General features: G+C 33.5%; 1 long non-coding RNA gene across 5 annotated transcripts; it reads left to right on the forward strand.

Annotated features, from left to right (window-relative positions):
* The first annotated feature begins 12,763 nt into the window (after positions 1-12,763).
* Positions 12,764-15,654, forward strand: LOC131655322 (uncharacterized). 5 transcript variants are annotated; one of them, XR_009299725.1, is made up of 7 exons: positions 12,764-13,137; positions 13,227-13,400; positions 13,601-13,681; positions 14,009-14,286; positions 14,826-14,921; positions 15,188-15,244; positions 15,379-15,654. It is a non-coding gene; the product is annotated as an uncharacterized LOC131655322 (long non-coding RNA). The 5 variants fall into 5 exon arrangements; XR_009299724.1 differs by lacking the exon at positions 15,188-15,244 and having other exon boundaries at positions 12,765-13,137; XR_009299726.1 differs by lacking the exon at positions 14,826-14,921 and having other exon boundaries at positions 12,765-13,137.
* The last annotated feature ends 130 nt before the right edge of the window (positions 15,655-15,784 follow it).

Below are 15,784 nucleotides of genomic sequence, written 5' to 3' on the forward strand. Positions count from 1 at the left end.
CGCTCATATTACAAGATATAAACTACTATTAATCCAATTTTAAAACTAAAATTTTGAAGCACTAGAAAATCAATTTTTTATAATATTTTTTAAATGTTTACGTGTCTTGATTGTTTTAAAAAAAAAAATAGAGGACGGAACATCTAGTCCAACCCGATTTAATTTAATATAACGATGCTAAATTTTTTTGAGAGAGATTTGTTTTTCATTATTGTTTTTCTTCTCTCAAAGAATTAATATTTGCAGATATCCAACTTTTATTAAAATATATATGTATCTATTTGAAAATTCGTCAAATTTTCTTTATCTCTTTTGCACATTATGTCAAGTTGGTTGAATACGAGCATAAGTTTTCATCTCTGTCGTCGCCATATATGTTGTACATTGCAAGGTGATGTACATGCAAAGACTCCAAAACTCAATTTTTAGGGGACCGTAGGTTTTACCATGATAAAGAGTATACATTTTACCGAAGAGTGATAACATTTTACATGTAAAGTGCACCAAATATGAAAATTATACCCCGTACCCCTACATTTATCTCAATACCCCTACAATTTTAAAAAAATCTCAATTTTGTCCTTATTAAATTTTTAACTTTTCCTTTTTATTTTTTTTTTCAATTTTACTGAACCGGATATCCCAGGGGTGGGTGTTCCGGTTCTTTTTTTTTTTCATCTCCATTTTCATCCGCCTCTTCCTCTCCATTTTCATCTTCACGTTCCAAATCCTTGCTCGTTCACGATCTGCTTCCTTGTATTTCCAGAAAACAACACGTAACAAAAACGCTTCTCCCTCTCTCAACCTCACGATTCTCTCAACAAACAAAAACTCAAATCTCAAATCTCTCATACTTTGCTTTTCACGCTCTGTTTCGGTTCTTCCATGGCCTCTCAACCAAAATCTTCTCAATATGAACAAAACAACAACAACATCTCAACCTAAAACTCTCTACTTCCTCCGAATCTCCCTCTCTAAAAAAAGAACCGGAACACCCAATTCTGGGATATCCGGTTCAGTAAAATTGAAGAAAAAAAAAAGGAACCGGAACACCCATCCTTGGGATATCCGGTTCAGTAAAATTGAAAAAAAAAGGAACCGGAACACCCACCCCTGAGATATCCGGTTCAGTAAAATTGAAAAAAAAAATAAAAAAGAAAAGTTAAAAATTTAATAAGGACAAAATTGGGATTTTTTTAAAATTGTAGGGGTATTGGGATAAATGTAGGGGTACGGGTTATAATTTTCACCAAATATGAGGTTTCTAGATATGCTTATGCAGTTATTTGAATCTCAACACAATTTGTGGATTACTATTTAATTGCCAGCAAAGGGTAGTGATTTGACTACAATACATATGGCAAAAAAATTCATATCATAAATATTTGTAGATTTTTTTTAATAAGATTATATATAAAAAGGAAAACTGGAGCTCAAAATTGAGAAGGGACTATACCAAAACCCTCTTAAGATTAAGCAAACCTAAAGAATGACAAATTTTGTGTACTTTACAAAATCAACTCTAATACTACACGTATAAAAGAAAAGTGAGTAATATAACTCAAAGATAAAATTAAGTTAGTGAGATCATCTGCATAACTATTTTCTTCTTTAAAAATATGAGAAACAGCAAAATTCCACTTAGAAACAAGATTGATGCAATTAAGTCGTTTATTTCTAATCGGCCAAGACATACTATAAGGAGGACTGAAAGCTTTAACCATTGTCGTTGAGTCTGTTTCCAACCAGGAGCAGCATTATCAAGACCAAATTATATAACCAAGTCATCCAATTTTATTTCAGTTAGACACAATTCAACCAATAATTTTTTGGTTTGATCAGTACCTCTTGACCTTGCGATATTAGTCGAACGATGATCAAGTCGGTTTTTAAAACATTGTAACTTTAATAATTAAATTATTTAACTAAAATTCGGCTATAATAGGGTGATGGAGTTATTTGAGGTAGTTGCAACTTTAAGAAGAAAGATGCTAAATTGGGGAAAGAGGAATTTCTGGCAACAGAACTTATGAGATAAGCATATGACACTATGACGCAAACCACAATAAACCATGCACATGCACATGCACATGCACCAGAGAGGCCAATATTTACAGCAACATAAACCATTCTACCAAACTCACATTTGTCTTTTAAATTTTATTTTCATTTGATTGCATGTACCATTCATTCAAGACTAAGGATCCACTCCATTTCTTACACTCCATTTCTTTTCCATTAATATAATTTTGTATGTATAAAGTAAAATAAATAATAAATATGTATCACATGTCTTAGAAATACGTGTAATATATACAAAAAACTATGGTAATGGAAAAGAAATGGAGTGTAAGAAATGGAGTGGATATTTACTCTTCATTCAACCGGTCGGATTCTTGAACTGTAAGATTGGCGTAATTGGGTAAAGAGAATACTATCCAACATGCAAGTGATGAAAATCATGCAGTCTCAATCGCGCATGCACTCTGTTTTCAGAGATGCTAGAAGAGAGCTGGGACCATTAAAGATTGTAGTAGACATATCATTAGTGTTTCTAGTTCTTTAGTTTTTCAATAAGTTAGCTAAGAGGCTGCTTGAGTTTTCCGATAGGGGAAAGAATGGAAGAGTGAGAAAGAACTTATTTTTACTGTGTATTATGAGAAATACTTGCATACATACCAATCTAAAGCCTTATTTTTATGCACAACCAATAAAAGTAAGAAAATTGACATTTGTTAAAAATTTAAAATTTTTTTTAATTCTTATCATGGGAATGGTTGGTTTAATGGAGGAGAGAAACAATTTTATTTTAATTTTTTAATTAATAAAAAAATATGATTGGTTGTGCGTAAATATATGTGTTATGATTGTGTCCATATAAGAATTTTTGCTGTATTATAATAATGTTAAGAGTTAATCCACAAGCAAACCAATTTGTATTTTAGATAATTAATTAAACGTAATTCATGGTTTTAACTAACTAATTTAGTGAGTGTATATATATATATATATATATATATATATATATATATATATATATATATATATATATCACCTCAGTCATTTTTAAAATCTAGAGGAAAGTTTTGTGTTTTCTATAAAATATTAAAGGGTTAAGTATCTTTTGATTCTTATAAATATTTCAAATTTCAAATTTTATTTTTAGTTCTTATAAAAAAAATACATATTTTGGTTCCCATAAAATTATTATGCACGTAGTTTTAGTTCCTACTATTAAATCGATGTGTATTTTTAAATAATTATTTTTACAGACATGTTTAGAACGTTATAGAAAATTTCTCGAAAAAAAGAAACTCAAAATTTAATTTTTTAAGTCAAGATTTGCATTACTTTTATCATTATTTTTTGAAATTTAAGAAATTTATATTAATTCTTCACATTATAAAAAAAATTCTATAATTTGTTACAGAAATATTTAATAATATTCTAAGCACGTATGAAAAAAATTATTCAAAATTTAAAATTTTAAGGATAATTATACAGTTTTCAAAATTTTAAAAAATAGCAAGGACTAAAACTGCATGCATAAAAAATTTAAAGGGACTAAAATATGTCATTTTTTAAATAGGGACTAAAAATGAAATTTGAGATATTTATAGGGACCAAAAACATACTTAACCCAATATTAAATTATTGTAAATTGTTGTTGTTGGGGTTAGAACCCATGAGTAGTATAATTTTTCCCTCAGTGCATCTAAAATCGAGGGGTAAAGTGACAACTTTTTATGACACTCTTCGTTACCTCGCATATGAAACTAAGGTAGACCCCTTTTTTCAATTGAGATAAAAGGGTTTTTCGTAGTTTTGTAAATACGGTTTAATCGTCATGAAGAGTCATAATAGTTAATGATTCAACGATTATTGTATTTATGAGACATGTATGAACATGTCGACATCACGCGATAAATGCCCACAAAGGCTTATCTTGGATATCCTGACTTGAGGCGGCATGTATCGCACATAGAATTGGTGATGGGCCATGCTAGACGCACTCCTAGATCCGACCCATTATACTTGGGTTTACTCGTCAATTTAGGGATGTACACAGTCTCCTAAACATGAGTTCTGGAGGGATGAAGTGCTTTTAAGAGTGAAGTTATCAGGATGAATCCGAATATATTACCCGGACATTCTCCTAATTATAATCTTCGCGACTTTCTGGGATGTACACAGTCCCCCATGTATAAGGCTTGAGGGAGCGAAGTGCTTAAGGGCTAAATAGTTCGAACAAATATGATTGTGTTACTTCAGTTCGACTATGGATACAATTGTCGTGATTCACTTGGGCGTTACATACTTGCAGAAAGCGAGACTATCAGGAAATTTGCATTAAAGAGATTTAACTTGAGCTTTGGCGCAAAGTCCTCTATTGTTAACCTTTTTAGCATAAAGTTCCACCATGTTCTCAAGAAAATAAAACCTCTTTTATGCAACTGGGGCATATTCTCTAATCCTCCTCCCCTTCTCACCAAGAACGACTTGGGTACGATTTTGGTGTCTTCTTACTTTATCATTCCCACCCCTCATAACTTGTCTCCAAGATATCGCAGTTGAGCTAGGGTGCTTTGTTTGATCGATGATGTCTGTCAGGGAGGCTCTAAGATTAGTTCTCAGCCCATGGGGAAAAATTATTAAGACTCAAACCGCCCAACCCAAGGATGATACGTGTTCGCCATTGGACTTATAGACTTTTGTCTCAAGAAATGTCTCATGATTATTTTTATAGGGACTTGTAACGCTCTAGTAGTCATCATTGCTCTCTACTACTAAATTCCTTTAGCCTTGCATCTATGAGACCTTTCATGCACTCAAAATCGTGTTTAAATAACTATTTTTCAATCTTTACCGATCACTAACTCTTTCTAGAAGCATAAACGGCCTTCTCTCTTTCTCAACGTTTACAAGTTTCGAGATTTTTTGTCATCAAGGCTTATCCTCCTTCATCTTCATCCCGATACAATGATCAATTTTCTTTCTTATTAGCTTCACTTAATCATTTTCTATGGTTCTAATGAGTGCAACGAGAGTGGGAGGATAATTTCTCCTAAGAACGCTACTGAGAGGCATACACTATGACCACAGTGTGTGAAAGCGTCTAGATGCACTATAGGAAAAAAATAGATTAGGAATTCAAGGAAAATAGGTGATGATGTTGTATTTGATGGGTTCAATGACTAGTGAGAGTGACTCGATGTCTTCTTCCTTCGGTTAGGTCTAGGTCATCGTGGAGCTTCCCTTCAGGTTTTTTAGCGATGAGGTTCTGAGTTACGACTTAGTTTGCCTCAATCATCCCTAGGTGAAAAACTTTTGAGATCAACTAGAATTGTCCAACACTAGAGATAAGACCGATATTATTTTGGAACTGTATGTCCCAAGTGAGAAGGTTTATATGAGGCGTCCTCTCGGAATATCTGACAAATATTCTTACTTCTACCATGTTGTTATTGAATATTTTGGTGTGGGTATCCCCTTCACCATTTTCCAATACGAACTTCTTAGAACCCTGAATGTCGTCCCTTCCCAACTTCATCCTAACAGTTGGGTATTTTCCCAGGCATTTGGGGTAATCTATTGGGGCCTCAATATTACGCCTACTATTATCATCTTATTTTATTTTTCATGAGTCTAGAGGGGCGCACAAAGGAGGTTTGGTTTCAGTAGACGCTATGCACAAGTAGGTCATCTTATCCTCTTACACGCCGAACTATAAAGACTGGAAGGATAAATTTGTCTAGGTAAAAAGTAATTCCTAGATCCCAGAAGTTATATAAGAGGAAGATGTGATTTACCAGCTTCCTATATAATGGACTAGTGAACTTACCTTAGTAATGAATTATGACTCGAGTAAATTTAATACCATTGAAAAGGAGGTGGTTGAGCTTTTGGAGAAATTCCAACCTATATGGGTTCGCAATTTGCTCAAGTACGAAGGCGACCTGAATAAATTAGTCAACTTTCTTGGTATAGTGATTCTCATACGGCCCTAATTATAAATTTATCTTTATCTGACTCCCGCCTTTGTATTGGATTATGACACGAGTAAATTGAATGCCATTGAAAGGGAGGCGGTTGAGATTTTGGAGAAGTTCTAGACTGTGTGGGTGTGCGATTTGCTCAAGTACAAAGGCAATCTGGATAAACTAGTCAACTATCTTGGTATAATGATTCTTATACGACCCTTTTTATAGCTTCATCTATATCTGACTCCTAACTTAATTCCTTTTTTGTTTGTGCATAAAAAATGATTAATATTGCAATGGTCGGGAAGAAAGCCACTATGGCTCATGCTAAAGCCCGTCGCTGGGAGATCCAACCTGTGCACCACAACGACCGTGTTGGGGTTCAAACTTGGGTTACAAAAAAGAGAAAGATTGTGGTGGAGGGAACTATGGTGAAGGACACCCCCCCTTACGAACCAAACTGCCACTGAAACATCTAAATCACCCTTAAAAAGAAGAATAAAGGGGAGGCTGAAAAATCTATCATTGGTTACACGATCTCGAACAATATTGATCTGGAAGCTAGTGGTTTTTTGGGAGGGAAATGAGGGAAAGGAGACAATCTATCTCCCAAGGGTAGTGAAGAATACAAATTTTGGAATCAGAGCTTCTATGGCTAAGTTTCTTGGATGACCATCTTTGTGATACTGAAGATGTTGAGAAGGCCAAAACTATAGGCGCCCATTAACTTCTTTAGCATCTACGCACCTTCCTCGTGAGGGACTGTGTTCTATGGTGGGCCTTGTTTGAGGTTGTTGATTTGTCTAATCAATAGGTGGACGACTTAACGGTTGATCTTTCTAGAGTGAAATGACCTTAAGTTACGGATCAAACACTACTCACCTATGCTAATGAAAGTACTCTTGAGCTTGAAAAAGAGATCAAATCATCCCAGGATGAGCGCAACTCCCTCAATGTGGCGAATGAGTCTTTGGAGGCTGGTTGTAAGTCCCATTACGAGAAAATTTCTCAAGTTGAGCATGAGGTATCTTTTCTCAAAGAGGACGTAGAAGAGCCTAAGAAAGACCTTGAGGGAGAATGTATGAATTGCCTTCTCAACAACAGGCTCTCTTTCTCTACCCTGACCTTGATTTATCTTAAGAAAATTATTTCAAGGTTATGGTGGATGGCCGCCTGGTAGAGGAAGTTGACCCAGAGCTGGCTCATTAGTCAAACACCTCTACTGAAGTTGTACCTATTGTTGAGAATCAGGCACTTATGTAGAGTAATGTCGAGGAAATTAGGGGCTTGAAGATGGTGGTGTCTGCCCGTGAGACCTATACTTTTTTTATGTTTAATGGCTTTTTGGCCCTTTAAGGGTTTAATGTAATGATATTCCTTGTTATTTTGATCAAGTTTTTTAATTTTGTAAAGCGGAAAAATCTTTCTTTGGTTTTTTCAATTTCTATATTGCTCACAATTTTGGTTGTATGATACTTAGTTTTAAAGTTGTTTACTTTTTTTACAATTCCTCGTTATGGCGATTAATTTCTCTTATGAAGGTATTGGTTTAAACAATTTGAAGAGTCCAGTGGGTTCCAATCAATTCTACCTGTAGAGGTCTTGGATTAAACGACTCAAAAATCTCATTAGGTTCCATTCAATGCCCTTTGTGGAGGTCCTGGGTTAAAAACCTATGAGAGCTTAATGAGTTTCGGTCAATGTCGCATGTGGAGATCTTGGGTTAAACAGTTCGGAGAGCCCAATGGGTACCTGTCAATGCCCCATGTGGAGATCTTGGATTAAACAACTCGGAGAGTCCAGTAGCTTCCGTTCAATTCCCCATGTAGAGGTTTTGGGTTAAATGATTTTTAGAGATAGGTTTCCATCCATGCTCCTCGGATACTTGAAAAAAATGAATTTATTGAAACCCCAAGGTGCTTCATTAAAAACCTTTACCCTTGTAGGGGAAACGTGTGCTACCACAAAATGCTCTTTTGAAAAGTGCTCTTTTACAATTTACTCTTGATAACTGAAAGTCTTCTTAACTAAAGTATTGTCTCAATCTCACCGCATTCCAAGTCCTAGGAATTTCTACTCCTTCTAAACTCTTTAACTTATAAGCTCCATGGGATAGCTTTTGTAATACCATGTATGGCTCCTCCCATTTAGGATGTAGTTTTACTTTCTTTGTAGGATCCACGACTCGCATTAAGACCAGGTCACCTATCTTTATCGCCATTGGCCGTACTTTGGTGTTGTATCTCCTTTCCACTATTTGCTTTGCTGCATATTCCTGGATGTGAGCGATTTCCCAGACTTCTTCGGCCAGGTTTACAACACTTCCCAACTCGGCTTGGTTTTCCTATTCATTGAAGTGCCCTCGTCGCCATGAAAGAATGTTGTATTCTATTGGTAGCATGTCGTCTGACCCATACTCATTATGAATGGAGTCTCTTTGGTTGAGGAATGTTAGGTTATATGATATGACCACGACACTTCGTAGAGCTGCTCAACCCACAAACCCTTGGCTTCGTTTAACTTCTTCTTCATACTAGACAATACATCTTTGTTGGTGGCTTCAGCTTGTCTGTTTTTCAAGGGATGCTCAACGGATATGAACTCCATCCAGATTCCTATATTTGCACAAAAATCTATCACGGTTGAGCTGGTGAACTACGTCTCATTGTCGGAAACAATGGTTTTAAGTAGGCCAAATCGACTAATGATGTTTCTCCAATAAAAACATCTGACCTTTTTTGTCGTTATCTTGGCCACTACTTTCGCTTCCAGCCACTTAATAAAATAATCCACTCCAACCAATATAAACTTTATACGTAATTTGGTAGGCATTGTAGATATTTATTCTCTGCTTATTATGATAATTCTAATGTTGAGTATATTAGGAATCAAAGGTTGGTCATGGTCAAGATAAGGTGATCACATCTTTAACTAACTTCCAATTATTAATAGAAATTAATAGAAATGTTATATTGTATTGAAAATGGAATCAATCATCAAATCGGTGAGGATATTGGATCATTTGTTCATTTGTTCATTGGTCAAATCACTGAATCATTGGTCAAATGACATGACTAAACTGAATTAAACCGGATAACTCGGTTGAATATATTGGACTCTATAGCAAAATTATATATTTATTAAATCAATCGAACCGAATGATTCGGTCTCTAAAAAATATCACGACAACCTACAAAATTTTAAAATTTCAAAATATTATAATTTCACATGTTTATTATTTACATTCAAATTTTAAATATAATCATCACTCACAATAAAATAATACAAAATATAAATAAATTTTGAACTAGATCTAATTGCAAATAGGAGAAAAATTGTTCGAAATACATTTTGAATAAAGTTTAATCATATTTTAATTTTATATTTTTTTTTAAAAAAAATTACGAAAACAGCGTCGTTTTGTGTTGAAAAAACATCATGCATTTGAACCGCCGATTTTTTAAAACTATCGTTTCACCGATTTTTTCTATTTTGACCGATTTTGGTCAGTTCTCACCGGTTCAACAGCATATCCGATCCAACAATCAAACCAAACTGATGACGCCTCTAATTCTTGGTTCAACCGACTGATTCAATCGAAATTTTAAACACGGGTTAAGATGGAAAATTCTAAAATGATCATTATACCATTTAAAAAAAAACGTTTAAAACTGAATTATGGGTTTATGGAGTAATTAAAACAAATGTGCCACAAAAACATTACTAATATTATTAGGTGGTTGTGACAGAGCAATATTACAAATTGTCTCTCATAGTAGTACCATATAGAATCGGGTCCCTTCTGGATTTGATTACGCTAACTTGTTTCCTTATCAACAACGTCTACATCACATTATTACGCGCCATGCGGGCTCTACTCATTGGAACACAAATAATGTGGCAAATGAAAATGCAGACACACGTTCATTCATGTTTTTCCTTAGTTTCGTTGATTTTCGTGATTTTGATTTTCATCTTTAGTGATTTTTAGTTAGTGTTTATTTTTTTATCACTAACTATTTGGATACTCGTGTATCCGCACGTGTACTAGTATATGAACTGTGGAGTTGTCCGAGTTTATCATAGATTTTGATCTTCATCTTTAGTGATATTTAGTTAGGGTTTGTTTTTTTTATCACAACTATTAGAATACTCGTGCATCCGCACGTGTACGGATGTGAACCGTAAAAGAAAAAAATTGAGATGAAAGGTTAATGTTGTATTTATTAAATTTTGAATTATAATTTAAAATATATATTAAAAAACAAAAGTCAGGGCGATTGACGCTAGACTTGGTGGGGAGAACCACGGTTCGATCTCTTGCAACTGTGATCGGAAGGAGACTGGAACCATTAGATTGCAGAACTGACTCCCGAACCGGACTAAACCGGTCGTGATAAACCAAAAAAAAGGAAAGTCAGTAGTACAACTGACATAATTTTTTTTTAATTATATAAAAAATATAAAAATATGTGAGTTCACACGGTACTGGTGTATTACCCGTGCGTTCGTACGGATGATGGTGTGGTATGCACGTTTTTTTTTCAAAATGTAATAAATGTGTAAATGAGAAAAACAAAATAATTTTATCAAAGTGGTTTATTATTTTTTAAAAATTAATATTTTTAAAATAGAAAACAAAATTTTATCAATTTTTAATTTTTAAAAGAAAAACATGAATAATATATATTTCAATCATTCATATATTATTTTAAAAATTATGTTTAATTTTTTAAATTAAAAATAATTTTAAAATAAAAATATTAGATATATAAATAATTAAAAAATAATAAACTTTTCTCCTGTTTGAATTCATAAATAATTTTAAATATTTTTATTTTTTTTTAATTGTACAAAAAACAAATATAATAACTCGTGCTTTCACATGAATTTTGGCAACTTTACCCGTGCGTTCATAAGATGTGTTACATGTCCGTTCACATATAATTTGGCTTGGTTACACGTGCTTCACAGTAATTTTGACTTGATTATCCATGCGTTTACACAGTACAGTTGTGTTATCCATGCGTTCGCACGGGTACAAGTCTGACACATTAAATTGCCTTAGAACATTTTTAGAAATTAGAAAAAAATAAGAAATTAAAATATACTTTAGAGGAAGTGTTATAGATAAATTTAATTTATAATATAATTTTTAGTAGAAAAAAAAAAGAAAAAGGCATATATTAAAAAATATTTTAAAAATAAGAATAAAATATTTTATTAAAATTATGGTTAAATATGTTTATGGTCCCTGTAAATAACTCAAAATCTAGTTTTAGTTCCTATAAAATTTTTGTTTAAAGAATAGTCCTAATAAAGTTTTCCGTCTCCAATTTTGGTCTCTGCCGTCAACTTTCATTAACGGAAGTTGATGTGGCACGCCATGTAGAAGACAGCTTGGCAAACATTTTTAAACGCAACAAATTGAGGGGGTTTCAAACCTCCTCTAAATAAACCCAAAAATAATTAATAAAGCATTAAATGTAAGACAACAATGGTCGACTGCTTTGCCACTTTAAAAAAAACTAAACCAAATCAATTAAAATCGAGGTGGTTTGACTAGGTTCTCGATTTTAATTTTTAGAAACCGACAAACTGATGAACCTGTCTGATGACTATAAATATCTACTTAATCTTTTATTTATCTCATTAGTAAGCCTAAATTTTGTATCGGTTCAACACGTCTCAATCTTTTTTTACACCTTCTTTCCATGGATAAAATATGTAGCCAAAACCAAACTCCAAACATAAAAAATAGAAAGCATAAGTCATAAAAAAATCTCTCTTTGCAAACTGCTACTTTGGCTGCCTCCTACCACTGTTTCACTCGCCACCGTCATTCTTATAGGTTATGGTTGCCTTATTCGTGTTCAAGTTTTTTTTCATTAGTTTTCATCTTTTTATTACCTTTTATGTTTCCTATTCAATGAATTTCCTTCTAATCTTGTTAAAAAATAATTTTTATGTGTGTTTGAGGTGTGAAACATGTTAATTTATATGTATTGAAACATTTTGTTTTTCTTGTTGTGTTTTATTTGTTATGCTTCCAAATTCCTTCCCAATCTTCTCATGCCAAGTACCAACTTTTGTATTTGATAATAAACTTGTTTCATGACATATGAAAATTGTGTCAACGCTTCATATGGATTAAGAACACCTTGTAAGTTGTTTGAAAAATACAATATAAAATATATTATATGAAATATATTATTTAAAAAATAATAATAGCATAAAATACGCCAAAAAACATGACAGCAAATAAGACACAGATGAAAATAATGTTTAAAAAAAAGTGATGTAAACCGATCAACCAAACCAAACCGATTAATTTGGTTTGGTTCCATTTTTAAAAAACACTAAAAATTGAATCCAACCAAATCGATGGAGATATCGTCAATTTGGACAATTGTTTGACCAAAAACCGATCCAAACTGAACCGATTACAGCCCTATGAATTCTAATGCATTAGAGTGACCTTCCAATCACTACAACAAATTTGTCTTTTAGTAGCGCATCTATGATAGCGCTTTTGGGAAAAGCGCTGCTATAGGTTGCGCAAAAAATAAAACAAAAAAACAAGGAAAAAAAGCGCTGGTAAAGGGGGTACGAGAGCGCTTTCTAAAAAGCGCTGGTAAAGGGGGGGTACGAGAGCGCTTTCTAAAAAGCGTTGGTAAAGGGGGTACGAGAGTGCTTTTTGAAAAGCGCTGGCGTAGCTCATTTTAAAATTAATTTTTTTAAAATAAATTAATTAAAAAATAAAAGAAAAGGGGACTAGGGTTATAATGTGTCGATTGGATTTATGAAGTTCTTCTTCCTCTCAAACGACGAAGCGGCGCGCTTCCTGAGCTCATCGGAAACGGCTTCGAAACGCCACCCTTTCTTCGTAACCTCCATCCTGTTTCCATCCTCAATATAGACCTCAACACAATCTCACTCTTCTCTCTAATTTGGTAACATCACAGAAAACCCTAACCTAAATCTGAAATTGAACGAAAATCTCGGAGCTTCTTGAGTAATAACCATGGGGGACTGGTTCAGAGAATCCAAGCTTATGTCATAGTGTCAAGAACAGAAGGAAGAGATGAAGATAGATAGGGCTCGGAAACGTACATGAAGCGCGAAGTGCAGATTGTTGAAGAAAACCGGAGGGGAGGTAATACGGTACGATTCAATCTTTCTTTACGCTTCTTCCACTCTTTTCTGAATTTCGACCCTTCGTATGGTGTTATTGTGGTTTCGCAGAGCACCGATACCGTTAGCAACCAAAATTCCCTGCTCAACCAAAATTCTGTTTCTCAGAGCACCGATACCGTTAGCAACTCCATCCATCTAAATGCACATATGATACCATCCAGGCACTTCAGCATTGAGAGTGAGCTCACCTTATCTTCCATCAACGAGCCCCCGTCAGTCAAGGTACTTGTTTTGTTCCCTTTTCTATATATTTCCTCTTTGGTATTTCCAAGTCCGTCTTTTTAAATCAGTATTTCACTTATTTAATACTTATTGCCATTAATTCAACATTGTACATCAAGTGAACACTTCTAAGAATCACTGCAAATTAACTTATGTTGGGTTTTATTTTGAATCAATTCCCGTGACCTCTGTGTGAACAGGTCATTAGGAAGAAGAGTAAGCTTGGGATTAACGTTATTAATGATTTGAGGATTTTTTAAATTGAGTTGGTGGAGAATCAGGTAGGGAGTTGATTGGTTAACTAGTTTTTTTATTGTTCACATTGTAGTTCATTTTTAATGATATTGTATTGGATCATTTGGTTAAGTGGTTACATCGTTACTGAATGTTTGTTAAGTGGTTACTGAAATGTTTTTAAAATTTTACTGATTGTTGTTGAGAATAAAGAGGAACACCAATCTTCAATTCCAATTGATGCCTAGTTCTATGATGTAAACTAGTTTCCTTTAATTTCGTAATCTTTGTCAGTTTTGCATGGTAGCCTGAACTTTTTCATCTCTAGGAATCAAATAAAACAAAATCATTAACTTGTTCATCTGAATCTTAAGGTGTGCCATAATAGGCCAGGTTAAGCAGACTGAAGCTTTGCCACTTATTCCATCTACTTAGAAACCTATGGAATCTAAGCCCAAAACTAAAGATGAACCCAAGAAAGTGGCTAAATCAGAGCCCGCAAAGCCCAAAGTAGAAGAAGCTGAAGAGGAGGCACCCAAGCCCAAAGCCAAGAATCCTCTTGATCTTCTTCCTCCAAGCAAGATGATATTGGATGAGTGGAAAAGACTTTACTCTAACACGAAGAGCAACTTCCGTGAGGTCGCAATCAAAGGTATAGTGATTTCACTCCTGTGGTTTTGATTTTTCAAAGTTTTGTAGCTTGTTCCTGTTGTATTTTCCCAAATTTTTGTAGCTTCTAGAAGCTCATTGTTCCTTTGGTGACAATTATTCTTGTGAGTTTTATGTTTGAGTGTACTAGTATCTTTCTCAGGTGCCAAAATAGATCTTATAGGGGGTAACTTGAAACCTGATTAGTAGATGTGCTAGTACATCTATGACACTTTTCTTGTAATTGATGTTTTTTACAAGTGCAAAAGCACCATGATATTTGTTTCTAGAATTATTTATGTCTATTTGTTTTCTGGCAGCAAGAACTAATGATCGAAACAAATAAAGCAAGTTATCCTAAATAAATATCCAATGAAAATGAATTGTTCCATGCCTCCTAAGGAGTATGGTCATTGTGGTTATTCATCCTTAAATTTAAGTTGGATTTTCAATATGATTAAAGTTGAAAGATTAGTCTAAAAAAGCAGAGGAAATGGTTGTTCCTTTCTTGTTCCAACACATTTAATGAGTATTTTTGTTTAGAATGTCATGTCTAGATGATTATATTTAGAAATTGGAGGATATATACCTCAGCAAGATGGAGATGGTGATGCTGGATCTGGCGATTTTGAAATTGAGGTGTGGTCTTTATCCCACTGTTTTGTCAACATCAACCTTTTATAATAAGTTATATTTATATATGTTAGGTACTTCCATATCACTTGTAGATAGTTTTATAATAGTGCTAATAGTCAAATTTATTATTTATACCATCAGTGTTTGTTTTCTTCCTTGAGTGTGGAGGAATGTCTTGTCATTTCTACCCAATTTGAATCTTGTAATTTTATGAAATTGATGTAGTTAATAGTTAATACCCAATTTCTTTCATATGTGATGTTGTACAGTGATAGTTTTCCAAATGAGTCATTAATGGTGATTTACACAATATTCAATGGCCTTAGGTAATCACACAATATTCATAATAGTTTTCCAGTTAAATGGTGATTTATCACATTTCTTTGCAACTAATTGTTAGAAACTAATCCTCTATAATCTACTACGTTAAATCTAATACTTGATGTGTATTCTTCTGTAGGAAAGCAAGTGCAGCTTGGAGGTATGTGTATATTGGACTGGATCTTCATCATCTCTTGCTTCCTTCATTTCCTTTTGTTTATTGAATATGACTTTGAATGTGATATCTTTATTCAATAAAAAACAATAAAGATAATGGCCATCGATCAGGAGTCATGTTCGGCTGGAGAGAACTAGTTTTTTTAGGGAGCAGATCAGTATATATATATATATTTGTAATTGTATTTTGTGTTTTGAGAATTTGATTGTAAACTTAGCTTTTAGAGCACTTATAAAAGTAGTGATGTTTTATTTGTGTTTTGATAATAAATATATGCAATACTAATTCATAAAATGTTTCATATTAAATGTGTTTTTTAAAAAATTTTATTTGTTTAATATAATAAATGTATTTCTCAAAGTGCTGC

The sequence above is a fragment of the Vicia villosa genome, linkage group LG3 (genome assembly GCF_029867415.1).
Source record: "Vicia villosa cultivar HV-30 ecotype Madison, WI linkage group LG3, Vvil1.0, whole genome shotgun sequence".
NCBI classification, from domain to species: Eukaryota; Viridiplantae; Streptophyta; class Magnoliopsida; order Fabales; family Fabaceae; genus Vicia; species Vicia villosa.